Source organism: Bufo bufo, chromosome 5 (assembly GCF_905171765.1).
Source record: "Bufo bufo chromosome 5, aBufBuf1.1, whole genome shotgun sequence".
In the NCBI taxonomy this organism is placed as follows: domain Eukaryota; kingdom Metazoa; phylum Chordata; class Amphibia; order Anura; family Bufonidae; genus Bufo; species Bufo bufo.
The window spans coordinates 451,068,518-451,091,173 of record NC_053393.1 but is presented as its reverse complement, the minus strand read 5'-3'; positions in this window follow the sequence as shown (position 1 = coordinate 451,091,173).

The following is a 22,656-nucleotide window of genomic DNA, read 5'->3' as shown; positions in this document are numbered from 1 at the left end:
ACATATTTAGGCCCAGGCACCCAGGCAGAGGAGAGAGGTCCCATAACAGAGATTCAGGCTTCATGTCAGCAGAGAATCAGTCTTCAGGTCAGAGCAGAGAATCAGGCTTCACGTCACCCACCACTGGAACAGACCACTGTCACATATTTAGGCCCAGGCACCCAGGCAGAGGAGAGAGGTCCCGTAACAGAGATTCAGGCTTCATGTCAGCAGAGAATCAGTCTTCATGTCATAGCAGAGAATCAGGCTTCACGTCACCCACCACTGGAACAGGCCACTGTCACATATTTAGGCCCCGGCACCCAGACAGAGGAGAGAGGTCCCGTAACAGAGAATCTGGCTTCATGTCAGCACAGAATCAGTCTTCATGTCATAGCAGAGAATCAGGCTTCACGTCACCCACCACTGGAACAGGCCACTGTCACATATTTAGGCCCAGGCACCCAGGCAGAGGAGAGAGGTCCCATAACAGAGATTCAGGCTTCATGTCAGCAGAGAATCAGTCTTCATGTCATAGCAGAGAATCAGGCTTCACGTCACCCACCACTGGAACAGGCCACTGTCACATATTTAGGCCCAGGCACCCAGGCAGAGGAGAGAGGTCCCATAACAGAGATTCAGGCTTCATGTCAGCAGAGAATCAGTCTTCATGTCATAGCAGAGAATCAGGCTTCACGTCACCCACCACTGGAACAGGCCACTGTCACATATTTAGGCCCAGGCACCCAGGCAGAGGAGAGAGGTCCCGTAACAGAGATTCAGGCTTCATGTCAGCAGAGAATCAGTCTTCATGTCATAGCAGAGAATCAGGCTTCACGTCACCCACCACTGGAACAGGCCACTGTCACATATTTAGGCCCAGGCACCCAGGCAGAGGAGAGAGGTCCCGTAACAGAGATTCAGGCTTCATGTCAGCAGAGAATCAGTCTTCATGTCATAGCAGAGAATCAGGCTTCACGTCACCCACCACTAGAACAGGCCACTGTCACATATTTAGGCCCATGTACCCAGGCAGAGGAGAGAGGTCCCATAACAGAGATTCAGGCTTCATGTCAGCAGAGAATCAGTCTTCATGTCATAGCAGAGAATCAGGCTTCACGTCACCCACCACTGGAACAGGCCACTGTCACATATTTAGGCCCAGGCACCCAGGCAGAGGAGAGAGGTCCCATAACAGAGATTCAGGCTTCATGTCAGCAGAGAATCAGTCTTCATGTCATAGCAAAGAATCAGGCTTCACGTCACCCACCACTGGAACAGGCCACTGTCACATATTTAGGCCCAGGCAGAGGAGAGAGGTCCCATAACAGAGATTCAGGCTTCATGTCAGCAGAGAATCAGTCTTCATGTCATAGCAGAGAATCAGGCTTCACGTCACCCACCACTGGAACAGGCCACTGTCACATATTTAGGCCCAGGCACCCAGGCAGAGGAGAGAGGTCCCATAACAGAGATTCAGGCTTCATGTCAGCACAGAATCAGTCTTCATGTCATAGCAGAGAATCAGGCTTCACGTCACCCACCACTGGAACAGGCCACTGTCACATATTTAGGCCCAGGCAGAGGAGAGAGGCCACATAACAGAGATTCAGGCTTCATGTCAGCAGAGAATCAGTCTTCATGTCATAGCAGAGAATCAGGCTTCACGTCACCCACCACTGGAACAGGCCACTGTCACATATTTAGGCCCAGGCACCCAGGCAGAGGAGAGAGGTCCCATAACAGAGATTCAGGCTTCATGTCAGCAGAGAATCAGTCTTCAGGTCAGAGCAGAGAATCAGGCTTCACGTCACCCACCACTGTAACAGGCCACTGTCACATATTTAGGCCCAGGCACCCAGGCAGAGGAGAGAGGTCCCGTAACAGAGATTCAGGCTTCATGTCAGCAGAGAATCAGTCTTCATGTCATAGCAGAGAATCAGGCTTCACGTCACCCACCACTGGAACAGGCCACTGTCACATATTTAGGCCCCGGCACCCAGACAGAGGAGAGAGGTCCCGTAACAGAGAATCTGGCTTCATGTCAGCACAGAATCAGTCTTCATGTCATAGCAGAGAATCAGGCTTCACGTCACCCACCACTGGAACAGGCCACTGTCACATATTTAGGCCCAGGCACCCAGGCAGAGGAGAGAGGTCCCATAACAGAGATTCAGGCTTCATGTCAGCAGAGAATCAGTCTTCATGTCATAGCAGAGAATCAGGCTTCACGTCACCCACCACTGGAACAGGCCACTGTCACATATTTAGACCCAGGCAGAGGAGAGAGGTCCCATAACAGAGATTCAGGCTTCATGTCAGCAGAGAATCAGTCTTCATGTCATAGCAGAGAATCAGGCTTCACGTCACCCACCACTGGAACAGGCCACTGTCACATATTTAGGCCCAGGCACCCAGGCAGAGGAGAGAGGTCCCGTAACAGAGATTCAGGCTTCATGTCAGCAGAGAATCAGTCTTCATGTCATAGCAGAGAATCAGGCTTCACGTCACCCACCACTGGAACAGGCCACTGTCACATATTTAGGCCCAGGCACCCAGGCAGAGGAGAGAGGTCCCGTAACAGAGATTCAGGCTTCATGTCAGCAGAGAATCAGTCTTCATGTCATAACAGAGAATCAGGCTTCACGTCACCCACCACTGGAACAGGCTACTGTCACATATTTAGGCCCCGGCACCCAGACAGAGGAGAGAGGTCCCGTAACAGAGAATCTGGCTTCATGTCAGCACAGAATCAGTCTTCATGTCATAGCAGAGAATCAGGCTTCACGTCACCCACCACTGGAACAGGCCACTGTCACATATTTAGGCCCAGGCACCCAGGCAGAGGAGAGAGGTCCCATAACAGAGATTCAGGCTTCATGTCAGCACAGAATCAGTCTTCATGTCATAGCAGAGAATCAGGCTTCACGTCACCCACCACTGGAACAGGCCACTGTCACATATTTAGGCCCAGGCACCCAGGCAGAGGAGAGAGGTCCCATAACAGAGATTCAGGCTTCATGTCAGCAGAGAATCAGTCTTCATGTCATAGCAGAGAATCAGGCTTCACGTCACCCACCACTGGAACAGGCCACTGTCACATATTTAGGCCCAGGCACCCAGGCAGAGGAGAGAGGTCCCGTAACAGAGATTCAGGCTTCATGTCAGCAGAGAATCAGTCTTCATGTCATAGCAGAGAATTAGGCTTCACGTCACCCACCACTGGAACAGGCCACTGTCACATATTTAGGCCCAGGCACCCAGGCAGAGGAGAGAGGTCCCATAACAGAGATTCAGGCTTCATGTCAGCAGAGAATCAGTCTTCATGTCATAGCAAAGAATCAGGCTTCACGTCACCCACCACTGGAACAGGCCACTGTCACATATTTAGGCCCAGGCACCCAGGCAGAGGAGAGAGGTCCCATAACAGAGATTCAGGCTTCATGTCAGCAGAGAATCAGTCTTCATGTCATAGCAGAGAATCAGGCTTCACGTCACCCACCACTGGAACAGGCCACTGTCACATATTTAGGCCCAGGCACCCACGCAGAGGAGAGAGGTCCCATAACAGAGATTCAGGCTTCATTTCAGCACAGAATCAGTCTTCATGTCATAGCAGAGAATCAGGCTTCACGTCACCCACCACTGGAACAGGCCACTGTCACATATTTAGGCCCAGGCAGAGAAGAGAGGCCACATAACAGAGATTCAGGCTTCATGTCAGCAGAGAATCAGTCTTCATGTCATAGCAGAGAATCAGGCTTCACGTCACCCACCACTGGAACAGGCCACTGTCACATATTTAGGCCCAGGCACCCAGGCAGAGGAGAGAGGTCCCATAACAGAGATTCAGGCTTCATGTCAGCAGAGAATCAGTCTTCATGTCAGAGCAGAGAATCAGGCTTCACGTCACCCACCACTGTAACAGGCCACTGTCACATATTTAGGCCCAGGCACCCAGGCAGAGGAGAGAGGTCCCGTAACAGAGATTCAGGCTTCATGTCAGCAGAGAATCAGTCTTCATGTCATAGCAGAGAATCAGGCTTCACGTCACCCACCACTGGAACAGGCCACTGTCACATATTTAGGCCCCGGCACCCAGACAGAGGAGAGAGGTCCGGTAGCAGAGAATCTGGCTTCATGTCAGCACAGAATCAGTCTTCATGTCATAGCAGAGAATCAGGCTTCACGTCACCCACCACTGTAACAGGCCACTGTCACATATTTAGGCCCAGGCACCCAGGCAGAGGAGAGAGGTCCCATAACAGAGATTCAGGATTCATGTCAGCAGAGAATCAGTCTTCATGTCATAGCAGAGAATCAGGCTTCACGTCACCCACCACTGGAACAGGCCACTGTCACATATTTAGGCCCAGGCACCCAGGCAGAGGAGAGAGGTCCCATAACAGAGATTCAGGCTTCATGTCAGCAGAGAATCAGTCTTCATGTCATAGCAGAGAATCAGGCTTCACGTCACCCACCACTGGAACAGGCCACTGTCACATATTTAGGCCCAGGCACCCAGGCAGAGGAGAGAGGTCCGTAACAGAGATTCAGGCTTCATGTCAGCAGAGAATCAGTCTTCATGTCATAGCAGAGAATCAGGCTTCACGTCACCCACCACTGGAACAGGCCACTGTCACATATTTAGGCCCAGGCACCCAGGCAGAGGAGAGAGGTCCCGTAACAGAGATTCAGGCTTCATGTCAGCAGAGAATCAGTCTTCATGTCATAACAGAGAATCAGGCTTCACGTCACCCACCACTGGAACAGGCCACTGTCACATATTTAGGCCCAGGCACCCAGGCAGAGGAGAGAGGTCCCGTAACAGAGATTCAGGCTTCATGTCAGCAGAGAATCAGTCTTCATGTCATAACAGAGAATCAGGCTTCACGTCACCCACCACTGGAACAGGCCACTGTCACATATTTAGGCCCAGGCAGAGGAGAGAGGTCCCATAACAGAGATTCAGGCTTCATGTCAGCACAGAATCAGTCTTCATGTCATAGCAGAGAATCAGGCTTCACGTCACCCACCACTGGAACAGGCCACTGTCACATATTTAGGCCCAGGCACCCAGGCAGAGGAGAGAGGTCCCATAACAGAGATTCAGGCTTCATGTCAGCAGAGAATCAGTCTTCATGTCATAGCAGAGAATCAGGCTTCACGTCACCCACCACTGGAACAGGCCACTGTCACATATTTAGGCCCAGGCACCCAGGCAGAGGAGAGAGGTCCCGTAACAGAGATTCAGGCTTCATGTCAGCAGAGAATCAGTCTTCATGTCATAGCAGAGAATTAGGCTTCACGTCACCCACCACTGGAACAGGCCACTGTCACATATTTAGGCCCAGGCACCCAGGCAGAGGAGAGAGGTCCCATAACAGAGATTCTGGCTTCATGTCAGCAGAGAATCAGTCTTCATGTCATAGCAAAGAATCAGGCTTCACGTCACCCACCACTGGAACAGGCCACTGTCACATATTTAGGCCCAGGCACCCAGGCAGAGGAGAGAGGTCCCATAACAGAGATTCAGGCTTCATGTCAGCAGAGAATCAGTCTTCATGTCATAGCAGAGAATCAGGCTTCACGTCACCCACCACTGGAACAGGCCACTGTCACATATTTAGGCCCAGGCACCCACGCAGAGGAGAGAGGTCCCATAACAGAGATTCAGGCTTCATTTCAGCACAGAATCAGTCTTCATGTCATAGCAGAGAATCAGGCTTCACGTCACCCACCACTGGAACAGGCCACTGTCACATATTTAGGCCCAGGCAGAGGAGAGAGGCCACATAACAGAGATTCAGGCTTCATGTCAGCAGAGAATCAGTCTTCATGTCATAGCAGAGAATCAGGCTTCACGTCACCCACCACTGGAACAGGCCACTGTCACATATTTAGGCCCAGGCACCCAGGCAGAGGAGAGAGGTCCCATAACAGAGATTCAGGCTTCATGTCAGCAGAGAATCAGTCTTCATGTCAGAGCAGAGAATCAGGCTTCACGTCACCCACCACTGTAACAGGCCACTGTCACATATTTAGGCCCAGGCACCCAGGCAGAGGAGAGAGGTCCCGTAACAGAGATTCAGGCTTCATGTCAGCAGAGAATCAGTCTTCATGTCATAGCAGAGAATCAGGCTTCACGTCACCCACCACTGGAACAGGCCACTGTCACATATTTAGGCCCCGGCACCCAGACAGAGGAGAGAGGTCCGGTAGCAGAGAATCTGGCTTCATGTCAGCACAGAATCAGTCTTCATGTCATAGCAGAGAATCAGGCTTCACGTCACCCACCACTGTAACAGGCCACTGTCACATATTTAGGCCCAGGCACCCAGGCAGAGGAGAGAGGTCCCATAACAGAGATTCAGGCTTCATGTCAGCAGAGAATCAGTCTTCATGTCATAGCAGAGAATCAGGCTTCACATCACCCACCACTGGAACAGGCCACTGTCACATATTTAGGCCCAGGCACCCAGGCAGAGGAGAGAGGTCCCATAACAGAGATTCAGGCTTCATGTCAGCAGAGAATCAGTCTTCATGTCATAGCAGAGAATCAGGCTTCACGTCACCCACCACTGGAACAGGCCACTGTCACATATTTAGGCCCAGGCACCCAGGCAGAGGAGAGAGGTCCCGTAACAGAGATTCAGGCTTCATGTCAGCAGAGAATCAGTCTTCATGTCATAGCAGAGAATCAGGCTTCACGTCACCCACCACTGGAACAGGCCACTGTCACATATTTAGGCCCAGGCACCCAGGCAGAGGAGAGAGGTCCCGTAACAGAGATTCAGGCTTCATGTCAGCAGAGAATCAGTCTTCATGTCATAACAGAGAATCAGGCTTCACGTCACCCACCACTGGAACAGGCCACTGTCACATATTTAGGCCCAGGCACCCAGGCAGAGGAGAGAGGTCCCGTAACAGAGATTCAGGCTTCATGTCAGCAGAGAATCAGTCTTCATGTCATAACAGAGAATCAGGCTTCACGTCACCCACCACTGGAACAGGCCACTGTCACATATTTAGGCCCAGGCAGAGGAGAGAGGTCCCATAACAGAGATTCAGGCTTCATGTCAGCACAGAATCAGTCTTCATGTCATAGCAGAGAATCAGGCTTCACGTCACCCACCACTGTAACAGGCCACTGTCACATATTTAGGCCCAGGCACCCAGGCAGAGGAGAGAGGTCCCATAACAGAGATTCAGGCTTCATGTCAGCAGAGAATCAGTCTTCATGTCATAGCAGAGAATCAGGCTTCACGTCACCCACCACTGGAACAGGCCACTGTCACATATTTAGGCCCAGGCACCCAGGCAGAGGAGAGAGGTCCCGTAACAGAGATTCAGGCTTCATGTCAGCAGAGAATCAGTCTTCATGTCATAGCAGAGAATTAGGCTTTACGTCACCCACCACTGGAACAGGCCACTGTCACATATTTAGGCCCAGGCACCCAGACAGAGAAGAGAGGTCCCGTAACAGAGAATCTGGCTTCATGTCAGCACAGAATCAGTCTTGATGTCATAGCAGAGAATCAGGCTTCACGTCACCCACCACTGGAACAAGCCACTGTCACATATTTAGGCCCAGGCACCCAGGCAGAGGAGAGAGGTCGCGTAACAGAGAATCTGGCTTCATGTCAGCACAGAATCAGTCTTCATGTCATAGCAGAGAATCAGGCTTCACGTCACCCACCACTGGAACAGGCCACTGTCACACATTTAGGCCCCGGCACCCAGACAGAGGAGAGGTTCATTCAACTTTGGGTTGCCCCGCAATATAATGGTAAAATGAAAATAAAAATAGGATTGAATGAGGAAGTGCCCTGGAGTACAATAATATATTGTTAAGGGGAGGTAGTTAATGTCTAATCTGCACAAGGGATGGACAGGTCCTGTGGGATCCATGCCTGGTTCATTTTTATGAACGTCAGCTTGTCCACATTGGCTGTAGACAGGCGGCTGCGTTTGTCTGTAATGACGCCCCCTGCCGTGCTGAATACACGTTCAGACAAAACGCTGGCCGCCGGGCAGGCCAGCACCTCCAAGGCATAAAAGGCTAGCTCTGGCCACGTGGACAATTTGGAGACCCAGAAGTTGAATGGGGCCGAACCATCAGTCAGTACGTGGAAGGGTGTGCACAGGTACTGTTCCACCATGTTAGTGAAATGTTGCCTCCTGCTAACACGTTCCGTATCAGGTGGTGGTGCAGTTAGGTGTGGCGTGGTGACAAAACTTTTCCACATCTCTGCCATGCTAACCCTGCCCTCAGAGGAGCTGGCCGTGACACAGCTGCGTTGGCGACCTCTTGCTCCTCCTCTGCCTTCGCCTTGGGCTTCCACTGGTTCCCCTGTGACATTTGGGAATGCTCTCAGTAGCGCGTCTACCAACGTGCGCTTGTACTCGCGCATCTTCCTATCACGCTCCAGTGTAGGAAGTAAGGTGGGCACATTGTCTTTGTACCGGGGATCCAGCAGGGTGGCAACCCAGTAGTCCGCACACGTTAAAATGTGGGCAACTCTGCTGTCGTTGCGCAGGCACTGCAGCATGTAGTCGCTCATGTGTGCCAGGCTGCCCAGAGGTAAGGACAAGCTGTCCTCTGTGGGAGGCGTATCGTCATCGTCCTGTGTTTCCCCCCAGCCACGCACCAGTGATGGGCCCGAGCTGCTTTGGGTGCCACCCCGCTGTGAACATGCTTCATCCTCATCCTCCTCCACCTCCTCCTCATCCTCGTCCTCCTCGTCCTCCAGTAGTGGGCCCTGTCTGGTCACATTTGTACCTGGCCTCTGCTGTTGCAAAAAACCTCCCTCTGAGTCACTTCGAAGAGACTGGCCTGAAAGTGCTAAAAATGACCCCTCTTCCTCCTCTTCCTCCTGGGCCACCTCCTTTTCCATCATCGCCTTAAGTGTTTTCTCAAGGAGACATAGAAGTGGTATTGTAACACTGATAACGGCGTCATCGCCACTGGCCATGTTGGTGGAGTACTCGAAACAGCGCAACAGGGCACACAGGTCTCGCATGGAGGCCCAGTCATTGGTGGTGAAGTGGTGCTGTTCCGCAGTGCGACTGACCCGTGCGTGCTGCAGCTGAAACTCCACTATGGCCTGCTGCTGCTCGCACAGTCTGTCCAGCATGTGCAAGGTGGAGTTCCACCTGGTGGGCACATCGCATATGAGGCGGTGAGCGGGAAGGCCGAAGTTACGCTGTAGCGCAGACAGGCGTGCAGCAGCAGGGTGTGAACGCCGGAAGCGCGAACAGACGGCCCGCACTTTATGCAGCAGCTCTGACATGTCGGGGTAGTTGCGAATGAACTTCTGCACCACCAAATTCAGCACATGCGCCAGGCAAGGGATGTGCGTCAAACCGGCTAGTCCCAGAGCTGCAACGAGATTTCGCCCATTATCGCACACCACCAGGCCGTGCTTGAGGCTCACCGGCAGCAGCCACTCGTCGGTCTGTTGTTCTATACCCCGCCACAACTCCTGTGCGGTGTGGGGCCTGTCCCCCAAACATATGAGTTTCAGAACGGCCTGCTGACGTTTACCCCGGGCTGTGCTGAAGTTGGTGGTGAAGGTGTGTGGCTGACTGGATGAGCTGGTGGAAGAAGAGGAGGAGGAAGCTGAGTAGAAGGAGGAGACAGGAGACAGGAGGCAAAGAATGTTGCCCTGCGATCCTTGGCGGCGGAAGGACGTGCGCCAAACAGCTCTCCGACCTGGGGCCCAGCCGCCACTACATTTACCCAGTGTGCAGTTAGAGAGATATAGCGTCCCTGGCCGTGCTTACTGGTCCACGTATCTGTGGTTAGGTGGACCTTGCCACAGATGGCGTTGCGCAGTGCACACTTGATTTTATCGGACACTTGGTTGTGCAGGGAAGGCACGGCTCTCTTGGAGAAGTAGTGGCGGCTGGGAACAACATACTGTGGGACAGCAAGCGACATAAGCTGTTTGAAGCTGTCTGTGTCCACCAGCCTAAATGACAGCATTTCATAGGCCAGTAGTTTAGAAATGCTGGCATTCAGGGCAGGGATCGAGGGTGGCTAGGTGGGAATTTAAGCTTTCTCTCAAATGTTTGTGAGATGGAGAGCTGAACGCTGCCGTGTGACATGGTTGAGATGCTTGGTGACGCAGGTGGTGGTGTTGGTGGTACATCCCATGTTTGCTGGGCGGCAGGTGCCAACGTTCCTCCAGAGGCGGAGGCCGAGGCGGCGGCAGCAGCAGAAGAGGCCGAGGCGGCAGCAGAAGAGGTAGCAGGGGGAGCCTGAGTGACTTCTTTGTTTTTAAGGTGTTTACTCCACTGCAGTTCATGCTTTGCATGCAGGTGCCTGGTCATGCAGGTTGTGCTAAGGTTCAGAACGTTAATGCCTCGCTTCAGGCTCTGATGGCACAGCGTGCAAACCACTCGGGTCTTGTCGTCAGCACATTGTTTAAAGAAGTGCCATGCCAGGGAACTCCTTGTAGCTGCCTTTGGGGTGCTCGGTCCTAGATGGCGGCGGTCAGTAGCAGGCGGAGTCTCTTGGCGGCGGGTGTTCTGATTTTGCCCACTGCTCCCTCTTTGTCTTTTGCTACGCTGTTGGCTCGGTCTCACCACTGCCTCTTCCTCCGAATTCTGAAAGTCAGTGGCACGACCTTCATTCCATGTGGGGTCTAGGACCTCATCGTCCCCTGAATCGTCTTCCACCCAGTCTTCCTCCCTGACCTCCTGTTCAGTCTGCACACTGCAGAAAGACGCAGCAGTTGGCACCTGTGTTTCGTCATCATCGTGCTGAGGTGGTTTTCCCATGTCCTCATCATCAGGAAACATAAGTGGTTGTGCGTTAGTGCATTCTATCTCTTCCACCCCTGGGGAAGGGCTAGGTGGATGCCCTTGGGAAACCCTGGCAGCAGAGTCTTCAAACAGCATAAGAGACTGCTGCATAACTTGAGGCTCAGACAGTTTCCCTGATATGCATGGGGGTGATGTGACAGACTGAAGGGCTTGGTTTTCATGCGCCATCTGTGCGCTTTCTGCAGAAGACTGGGTGGGAGATAATGTGAACGTGCTGGATGCACTGTCGGCCACCCAATTGACTAATGCCTGTACCTGCTCAGGCCTTACCATCCTTAGAACGGCATTGGGCCCCACCAAATATCGCTGTAAATTCTGCTGGCTACTGGGACCTGAGGTAGTTGGTTCACTAGGACGTGTGGCTGTGGCAGAACGGCCACGTCCTCTCCCAGCACCAGAGGGTCCACTAACACCACCATCACGACCATGTCCACGTCCGCGTCCCTTATTAGATGTTTTCCTCATTGTTCCCGTTCACCACAATTTAGAAAATTGTGCTTTTACGGTCACTACAAATAATTTGACCAGCTAAAACAGTACAGATTTGGTTGAATAGAAATGTGAGGCCTATTTTTTTCGCACTGTGTGACAGATATACCTTTAATCACAGAATTAGACCTGTATCTGCACGGTAGCGTGTGTGTTAAGTTTTTCAGAATGACACTATCAGCACCTTGAATCTAAGATATCCTTTTTGGGATAGATTTAAAGTAGGCCTGATAGAGCAGAAACTACTTATTTTGAGAATGGCAAATTTGGGAATAGTTTTTCAACCCAGAACAAAAACTGTGCTTTTACGGTCACTACAAATAATTTGACCAGCTAAAACAGTACAGATTTGGTTGAATAGAAATGTGAGGCCTATTTTTTACGCGCTGTGTGACAGATATACCTTTAATCACAGAATTAGACTTGTATCTGCACGGTAGCACGTGTGTTAAGTTTTTCAGAATGACACTATCAGCACTTTGAATCTAAGATATCCTTTTTGGGATAGATTTAAAGTAGGCCTGATATAGCAGAAACTACTCATTTTGAGAATGGCAAATTTGGGAATAGTTTTTCAACCCAGAACAAAAACTGTGCTTTTACGGTCACTACAAATAATTTGACCAGCTAAAACAGTACAGATTTGGTTGAATAGAAATGTGAGGCCTATTTTTTACGCGCTGTGTGACAGATATACCTTTAATCACAGAATTAGACTTGTATCTGCACGGTAGCACGTGTGTTAAGTTTTTCAGAATGACACTATCAGCACCTTGAATCTAAGATATCCTTTTTGGGATAGATTTAAAGTAGGCCTGATATAGCAGAAACTACTAATTTTGAGAATGGCAAATTTGGGAATAGTTTTTCAACCCAGAACAAAAACTGTGCTTTTACGGTCACTACAAATAACTTGACCAGCTAAAACAGTACTGATTTGGAGGAATATAAATGTCAGGTCTATTTTTTAGGCGCTGGGTGACAGGCTCAACTTGCCCCTGATGTAGTATATGGCCAAAAAATAACCACACTGTTGATGGTTAAATGCACTTGGGTGACACAGGCTCAGCCTGCACCTGAAGTAGTATATGGCCAAAAATTAACCACACTGTTGATGGTTAAATGCACTTGGGTGACACAGGCTCAGCCTGCACCTGATGTAGTATATGGCCAAAAAATAACCACACTGTTGATGGTTAAATGCACTTGGGTGACACAGGCTCAGCCTGCACCTGATGTAGTATATGGCCAAAAAATAACCACACTGTTGATGGTTAAATGCACTTCGGTGACACAGGCTCAGCCTGCAGCTGATGTAGGATATAGCAAAAAATAACCACACTATTGATGGTTAAATGCACTTGGTGGTAGCTTGTGCTGGCGCACCACAAGCCACAAAATGGCCGCCGATCACCCCAGAAAAAAGTGATATAAAAACGCTCTGGGCAGCCTAAAAAAAGTGAGCAATTCAATATTAGCACTTCAATGATCCACAGCTGGAGATCGATCACTGAATTAAGTCTTTTGGAGGAGTTAATCTGCCTAATCTCGCCCTAACGTCGCAGCAGCAACCTCTCCCTATGCTTGAATCAGCAGAGTGACGTGCAGTGCTACGTGACCCAAGCTTATATAGAGGCTGGGTCACATGCTGCACTGGCCAATCACAGCCATGCCAATAGTAGGCAAGGCTGTGATGGCCTCTTGGGGCAAGTAGTATGACGCTTGTTGATTGGCTGCTTTGCAGCCTTTCAAAAAGCGCCAAGAAAGCGCCGAACACCGAACCCGAACCCGGACTTTTATGAAAATGTTCGGGTTCGGGTCTGTGTCACGGACACCCCAAAATTCGGTACGAACCCAAACTATACAGTTCGGGTTCGCTCATCCCTAGTTGTGGCTCCTGTGGTCGCCCACTTAAGACTTCTAGGCTTAGAAGTCATCCCTTATTTAGACGATTGGCTTTTAAAAGCCGCGTCCGCAGACATCTTACAAATCCAGCTTCAACAAGCTCTCCAAACTCTGCAGAACCTGGGATGGCTCGTAAATTGGGACAAATCAGAGTTGGTCCCCTCTACCACAAGGCGGTTTCTGGGGTTTGTGATAGATTCACAACTAATGACCCTATATCTGTCTCCACAGAGGAAGGACAAAGTAATAAAAGCTGCAGAGTTCCTCCTATCCCCCAGACGGGTGTCTATTCGGGTTCTCATGAGGATGTTAGGCCACATGTCAGCGTCTGCAGAGGCAGTACCTTGGGCCTTGTGGCATCTTCGCCCACTGCAAGAAGAGGTCTTAGCGGTTTGGAGTCGCAAACCCAGGGACCTAAATCGGAATCACTCCCTGTCTGTAGAAATCCGTTCCTCCCTCAGGTGGTGGAAGAACCTAGTGGATGGAAAGCCTTTATCCCAACCTACTTGGGTGATTTTGACCACGGACGCCTCCCTTCTAGGCTGGGGAGCCCTTCTGGGACACAATATAGTTCAGAATACCTGGAATCCTCAGGAGAGACTCCTCTCATCCAATCTGAGGGAGTTGAGGGCGGTCAGGTTAGCCCTTAATCACTTCTCTCCTCTCATCCAAAATCAGGCTGTGAGAGTACGGAACGACAACACAACTGTGGTTGCTTATCTAAACAGACAGGGAGGAACGAGATCCCGGACCCTCCTGAGGGAGGTGGGATTAATTCTATCTTGGGCAGAGAGCAATCTATCTCATCTAGTGGCAGTTCACATCAGAGGGGATCTCAACATAGTAGCAGATCGTCTAAGTCGGGGCCTTCCGGTACCGGGAGAGTGGTCCCTGAATGACAACATCTTCTCCAGGATAGTCCAGCGCTGGGGGACTCCCGAGATCGATTTGATGGCAACTCGTTTGAACGCCAAAGTAAGCAGGTTCTGCTCCCTGTACAAAGAGGACAATCCGGTAGCGATAGATGCTCTGTCCATAACATGGAGGTTCAGGCTGGCTTATGTGTTCCCTCCAATTTCCATGATACCATGGGTATTGATGAAGATCAAGCAAGACCAGACCTCAGTGATAGCCATCATTCCATTCTGGCCGAAGAGGTCTTGGTTCACCCAGCTCGATGCAGATGAGTCAAGGCAATTATTGGAGACTTCCCCTAATACAGAACCTAGTGTACCAGAACACAGGTCCCTGTCTAGATCTGAGGAGGCTGAGTCTGACAGCCTGGAGACTGACCGGTCCCTTCTAGAAGCTAGAGGGCTTTCGGTGGAGGTCCTGAGAACAATCTCTCACTCCAGGGCGGATTCTACGAACCAGAAATATTCCCGCATATACAAGATATTTATGCGATGGTGCACGAATAGAGAGGTAGTTTCCTCAGATCCTCCTCTCTCTGATATCTCATCTACACTGAGAGCTCATGTTGCTGCCCTGTCAGCATGCCTTGGTAAACCAATTTCTCAGGACCCCCTAATCAAGAGGTTCCTTAAAGGTGCTCAGAGGCTTAGGCCCAGCATCCAGAGACCAATCCCTGAGTGGGAGCTGCCAGTGGTCTTAAGGGGGTTGTGCTCCCCTCCCCCCCTTCGAGCCTTTGGAACAGGTAGACTTAAAATACATTTCCCTCAAAGTTACCTTTCTCTTGGCCAAACCTCAGCCAAGAGGGTTGGGGAGCTCCAGGCTCTGGGGGCAGCGGAACCATATTTAAGTTTTCTGCAGGACAAGGTCCTGTTAAGATTTCTGCCTACCTTTCTACCAAAGGTTCCTTCGTTTGTAAATACCAATCAGACGATAACACTACCTGTGTTTTCTCCTACTTCTAACACTCCTGAGGAGGAGAGATTACTTCCCTTGGACATCCCAAGGGTCCTCAGAATATATTTAAACAGAACTGAAGAGTTCAGGAGATCGGAGAATCTGCTGATTGCTTATTCGGGGAACAACAGAGGGCTCAAGGTAGGTTTCCAATCCCACCTTGAGCAGATGGATCAAAGAGGCTATTAAGCTGGCTTTTATGTCCCAAGACCTACCACCGCCATCCTTCTTATCTGCCCATTCTACAAGGGCAGTTTCTACGTCATATGCAGAAAGGAAACGAATCCCTTTAGAGCAAATTTGTGCTGCTGCCTCGTGGAGTACGCAAAATACCTTTATTTCCCATTACCGCCTTTGGACGGTCTGTGTTAAATGCTGCTCTTCCATAGGTCAGCTCTCTAACTCCTGTGGGATAGTTCAACTACTTAGTAGGAAGTCCTTTAGCCCTCCCAAAATTTGTGTGAGGTTCCTTGCTACTTCCCCACTTGTGCTGCTGGTTAGGACGAAAGGGAAGCGTCAATTTTGACGTAAATTTGTTTTCCCTTAGTCCTAACAGCAGCACACAAATATCCCTCCCTCTATGCTGTTATGATTACTTATTAAAAAAAAAAGCAACTAGTCCTGTGGAGGATGGTCTATATAAGGGGGGGAATTAATTAACTAATTAATTATTGATGATGCAGAATTTTATTCAACAAAAATTCTGCCTGTCCTGACCAGCTTCACAGGGGCAAATACCCCACTTGTGCTGCTGTTAGGACTAAGGGAAAACAAATTTACGTCAAAATTGACGCCTCTCCCTCTCAGAAGGGATCTTCTGCATCAGGGACCAGTTCTGTATCCCAATCCTCAGTTCCTGAAACTAATGGCCTGGATCCTGAGATTCAAATACTGAAGTTCCAGGGTCTTTCGGACTATGTGATAGATACACTTAGAGCCTCCAGGAAATAAGTAACTTTGGCAATCTACCTGAAAATATAGAAAAAAATTCTGTTCCTGGTCAGGTGAAACGTCCCCGAATTTAGAGAAACCAAACATTTAGAAAATACTAGATTTCTTACAAGGGCTTGATCTAGGACTAAGACCGTTTACTCTTAAGGTCCAGGTGTCAGCACTTGGCTGTTTCTTTGACCAGTATATCGCAAACCATCGTTGAATTAAAAGGTTCATGAGAGCAGCCTCCAGACATCGGCAGACTGTAAAATCTTGGATCCACTCCTGGGATCTAAATATCGTACACTGAGGACTGACTCTACCTCCTTTTGAGCCTATGGACAATTGTTCTATAAAGTTGTTATCACAAAAAATGGCTTTTCTAATAACAATCACATCTGCCTGTAGATTAGGTGAGATACAGGCAATTTCCATCAGAGAACCGTACCTACGTGTTATGGACGATAGAATAATCCTCAAGTTAGATCCGGGTTTCCTTCCAAAGGTAGTATCCGATTTTCATCGTAGTCAAGAAATCATCCCGCCTTCATTATGTGAAAATCCCTCAAATAATAAAGAATTCGTTTTCCATTACCTGGATGTCAGACATTCTGTCCTGAATTACATTGAATCTACCAAGTATTTCAGGAAATCTGACAGTCTGCTAATTCAATTTGCAGGGAAAAACAAGGTCCAAAAAATTTCCAAATCTTCTTTAGCCAGATGGATCAAGAATACTATCTCTTTTGCTATGAGATTCAGAACCATCCTTGTCCTGACAACCTGAAGGCCCATTCAACCAGGGCCATGTCCTCCTCTCAAGCTGAGAGGGCAGGTGCATCCCTCAAAGACATCTGCAGAGCAGCTACATGGTCAAGTGTGCATACATTTGTGAAACACTATAGACTTAATTTTTCCAAAAAATCGGACTTGTCTTTTGGACGGAAAGTCCTTCAGGCAGTTGCCCCCCCTTGATATAATATTTTGTATATCTCCTTGTATGCCGTTGTGGTGATGCTATGGAAAAAACGGCATTAGTCTTATCAGTAATTCATTTTCCATGAGATCACCACGACAGCACATTATTCCCTCCCTTTTATTAGTTTATTTGTTACGTTCGGAAGGGCCTCCTGATGGGTATAAGGTAATGCCTTCCTATTTTGGTTCTTGTGTGATTCACCACCTTTTTTCTGTTGCTCTGCGTGATTTTGAAAACACTGGTATTCGTGGTGGGAGGGGGGGATTTAAACCTTTCTCTGTTCCTGCCCCTACAGAGGTCAGAGGTCAATCTCCTTGTATGCCGTTGTGGTGATCTCATAGAAACTGAATTACCGGTAAGAGCAATTCCATTTTTTTGAATTACTATAAACTTCAGCTGCCTTCTAATGAAGGCCTTCTAATTTTTTTTATTCTTTAGAGAAGGGAATTAGCCGGGTGCTGTCATAGGCTCAAAGAAAACCGATTACTCATTTTTCCCCCTTGCCAATGACAGCACCCATGGAGATATAAGCGAGATCTATCTAGGGTGGGACAACGGCCTGAAGCACTTTGCGGCTAAAACTCAGGCCTTCATTAGAAGGCAGCTGAAGTTTATAGTGCTTAAAGGGCTTCTGTCACCCCCTATTGTGCAATTTTAATTAGCCGACATTAGCTATTTGCTAATGTCAGCTGAGTGCAATCATACATGTCCTACCTTTGTCTGTGGCTTATTTCTTGTAAAAATCATACTTTTATCATATGCAAATTTCTTCACTACCAGCAAGTTGGACGTGTACTTGCTGGTAGCCGCCGCATCTGCCGCTTCTAGATACGCCCCATCTCCTCTTAATAGACAAGGCCAGCGAGCGCTCTCATCCTCCCGCTGGCCTGTCTGCTGCTGAATTCCCGCGCCTGCGCCGTAACGTTCCTCGATCGGAAGAGAAGACTGCCGGCATCAGCAATAATCGACAGTCTTCTCTTCCGGTTTAGTGTGACGTAATCGATGCAGGCGCACTGAGGAAGGATCTGGCAAGCGCGCGTCCCTAACTCAGAACGCCTGCGCCAATCGAGGAATGTTACGGATTAGGCGTGGGAATTCAGCATCAGACGGGCCAATGGGAGGAGGAGAGCGCTCGCTGGCCCTGTCTATCAAGAGGAGATTGGGCGTGTCTAGAAGCGGCAGATGCGGCGGCTACCAGCAAGTACACGCCCAACTTGCTGGTAGTGAAGAAATTTGCATATGATAAAAGTTAGATTTTTACAAGAATCAGGCCACAGACAAAGGTAGGACATGTATGATTGCACTCAGCTGACATTAGCAAATAGCTAATATCGGCTAATGAAAATTGCACAATGGGGGGGGTGACAGAAGCCCTTTAAAAAAGTTCTTGGAAAAGGACTTGAGGTGAAGAGGGTGGTCCCTCTTTTAAAGCGGTTTATGGTTCCTGTTTACTGTCCTGAGGACTAGGAGGCAGTCTCTCAATGGGTGCTGTCATAGGCTCAAGGAAAACCGATTACCGGTAAGTGTAATCTCATTTTTCTGATTTTAACTTTTATTAATGCCACTGAGATTTTACATTACATGATATCTTCTCTTGGTCAATATGATTACAGCAATACCAAATACTTCTTGCATCATCACATCCCAAGGCCCCAGTTGTGTGAGGGCTTGATTTCTTTTATTTTCTTCAGGATGACTTATAGGTTTCATTGGTATCATTTTGGGGGTAAGTAACACTTTTATATCACTTAAAGGGGTCTTCCTATCTCAGACAATGCAGGCATATCGTTAGGATATGCCCCTTTGTCTATCAGGTGTGGGTCCTACACCTACACTGGAAAGGTGGTTGTCGGAGGACCGTTTCTGGGGTACGGCCACAGCCAAGCGCTATCCTAGCGATATGCCCCCATTGTCCGGCCCGGGCATGCGCACTGCAATGTGTATATACTTACCTTTCTCTTGCTCCGCTTGCCTCCAGTCTCCCTGCTTGCTTCCGGTCCGCCGGCGCCTGCGCACAACATGAAGCGATGCCGCTCCCCACAATGGGCATCGCAGTGCGCATGCCCGGGCCGGCGGTGAACTGCGCACGCGCCGGATCTCGGCCGGTACTTGGGATGATGAAACAGACTTATAGGGTGGGACCAGCAAGAGGCTGGGGAGCGGTAATATGAAAAGAAGGCAGAGCAGCCTGGGCACCTACAACAAGAACCCCGCCCCTGGGCACTTGCGAGCCCTCATTTGCATATAGATAAAACTACATTTTTTCAGCCGGTGAAAGTCAGAAGAATATAACAAAGGTACCATTGAAATCTTGTGTAGTTGTGCTAGAGCGCCATGTACGGTAAGCAGTTTATATTGTCAAATTGTCAAGGAAACTGATCTTGGTCCCTTGACCTGATGGAGCGTAGTAGAAGTTGAGTCTTTTCGGCCGGAAAAAGAAAAGTCGAACCTACATCCTCAGAAGAGGAAACCTCCTCGACTGACATAACCTCCTCAGACATAGAGACAGGACCAGGAGAGGCTTGTCTAGGTCTCTTACCAGGATTAGTAGAACTACAGGTAACAGCAGTCTCCTAGTCAATTGCACAAAGATATAAGCAAACACTGAAAGAATAAATACTTGGTGGTCATACTTACTGCAAATGCAGCTAGAAGCTCTTTGCGAATATAATTGATCAAAAATATTTCGGGCCCATCTACCGGTCGTCAAGGTCGCTTCTAATCAGATGGGCCCTACTCTAACATGCCAGAGACCGCATATTTTATCTCCGAAATGGAAGTGTCCATAAATTCCTTCATCCAGGAGAACATCTCACAGACTGTAGGCTCCGTACTGGAAGGCATGGGCCGACACCCAGGGCAACCGTGGAATTCATATGAATCTGGCAGTGAAGTGCCACAACTAGAGCACGCAAGATGCCTCTGTTTTTGAGTGGATTTAACATGTCCGGAACCTGGAGATGTCATGATGACGCAAGTGTAGCACACTAGCAGAATTTCGGCTGACCACCTGAAGTGCAGCTCCGAATGTGACTGGAGTAACACAAGATACCTCTGTTATTAATACTGCCACACTGAGCTAGGCAGACTGGCTTAAATAGCCAGAGGGCGGAGCTAACCTCCTACCCGGAAGTTAGGTCAGAATGCAAGGCCTTACACAGCTGGGGCGGCCTTCTAGAAACTTACTACTAAGTAAAAATCAAATATAATACAACTAGTCGGCCCCCGTCTCCTGTCCTCAGACACACAAGAGGACAGGAGGTGCAGAAAAAACTCTAGCGGCAAAAGAACGCTGCGCGCCCGACCGGAAGTCGTCAGATGACGCACTTCCGGTACGCCACTAGAGCGCTGGCCGCCCGAAGTATTAGAACTCTGGAGTGGTCGGCAGAGGAACCGGATGCCCCTATCCCCTGTCCTAAGACATCGAGGACAGGATCGAACCTACCCAGACGCTCTGGAGCTTCCCCACAGAAAAAAATCAGCGGCCGCAAACGCCGCACGTCCACCCGGAAGTCGTCAGATGACGTCCTCCCGGACGAAGCAGGAGCGCCGGCCACGGGGCTTACGGAGAAGCAAGAAAAATCCCAGATGCCGAATGGCATCACACGAACAGGGGCCTGGACCCAAAGGCATCTCAGCAGGTATTTAAAAAGGCAGTAACTTAGTAAATTTAAGAGACTCCAGCTTGGGAGTCTCGCCTGTCCCAAGCTCACAGGACAGAAAAAAAGCACCTCCTGCTAGGGTGGGGAATCCAATATAGGGGTGGGTTTAATTAATTATTGATACTTGGCAGTAATTTTCTTTCAACAAAAATTCCGCCTGGCCTGACCGGCTTCACAGGGGAGGAATCCCCACTTGTGCTGCTGGTTAGGACGACAGGGAAAGTTCTATATCCTCCAGGATAAGACATCTGTCTCTTCTGAACCTAAGAGAAAGAAAAAATATAAGGAGGCTTCACTGGTGTCAGGGTTTTAGGGGTGGACCTGGCGTGTGATTGGTTGATTAATTTAGTTTTTTAATTTAGCTTGTTAACCTGTTTCTTCTGGTTGTACCTAGGGGAATAAAACCCATATGTAGTTTGTGCTGCCGTAGGACAGATAACAACAATCCCTAAATAGAGCACAGATAAAAGATCAAACATCTCTATTAAAAACCATCAAAAACAAGAAAAAAAACTGAATAAATGCTCACCTTCCCCTTCCAATATAGCCCCATGTCTGATGCTGTCAGAGCCTCTATCAGAAAAAATTGGCATGTAGTAGAGAATGACCCCCTATTAGTCAAAGTTGCAAATCAACAACCACTTATCTCCTTTAGACCTAGGAAAAATGTGCGTGACCTCCTGGTTAAATGACAATATGACAACAAATTAGAGATGAGCAAATTTCTTGTTATGAAATTCATTCAAGCTTTGTTTGGTGGTAAAATCAGAATTGCGTTACCACAGACCATAACGCAATTCTATGACGGAATATTCCGTCATAATAGAAGTCTATGGGCTGCAAAATGGATCAGTCCCGTTTCTATTATGCAGGGAAGTCTCTATCGGTCGTCTTTGCGGTCTGATGCGTCTGTAAAATGCACGGAGAGATGGTAATACGGAGAGAACACGCCTACAGAAGGAGGCAGAGATCATCATAAAAACTAAAGCCCTGGGACCTTTGGGTCTGTACGACAGGAATGACATAAGTGCGTTCCTGTAAATATGGAGTAGACACGTGAAAAAAGAAAAAAATGATGTATACAGAAGTATTTGTCTTTTTTGAAAAAAGTCGCACATTTTTAACCCTTACGGTCCATTCACACGTCCATAGTGTATTGTGGATCCGCAATACACCCGGCCGGCAGCCCCATAGAACTGCCTATTCTTGTCCACAATTGCGGACAAGAAGAGAACATGTTCTATTTTTTTCCAGAGCCGCGGACCAGAAGATCGGGGGCGCGCTCCGGAAATGTGGATGCAGACAGCACACTGTGTGCATCCATTCCTGCCCATAGAGAATAAATGGGTCCGCACCCGTTCTGCAATTTGCGGAACGGATGAGGACCCATTCTACGGACGTGGTGTGAATGGACCCTTATTTGAAGTATTGTAGGAAAGGATGTGTTTTCATGCGTTTTATAATTGCGTCTTAATGAAGAGCTTATAAGGGATGTGACACACGTGTTTGTGTGTCTGTAGATCAGACGAACTGCACGCCAGCACGAAACGGCCGTCACCTATATGTTCATGTCTCCATGTACCTGCATTATGAAATAAAGGAAAGATTTTAACTCTCGGGGTGAGTGCCATGTGACCTTTGTCTTCTGTACATGGACTGACAGTATCCGTGTTTTGCGTATCCGCAATTTGCAGACCGCAAAATACATACGTTCATGTGCATGAAGCTTAATACTGAACTACGGGCGTTGCCTGACATACCATGTGTACATGCAGTTTCATTCTCATGTGATTTTGAATTACAAAAAATCCAACATATTTCAAAAGTTCTGTAACTGAAAACAGTTATATTGTGATTTCACTTGGAGGATTCAAGTTCTTTCTGTTGCTGTTTTGGTGGTTGGATCACTTTTTCTTACAATGACGTCTGATTCTCTATACAAATGTCTTTTGATATATCTTCTGCAAAAATAACAATATACAAAAGAATGAAACTTGAAATTTGAGAGTC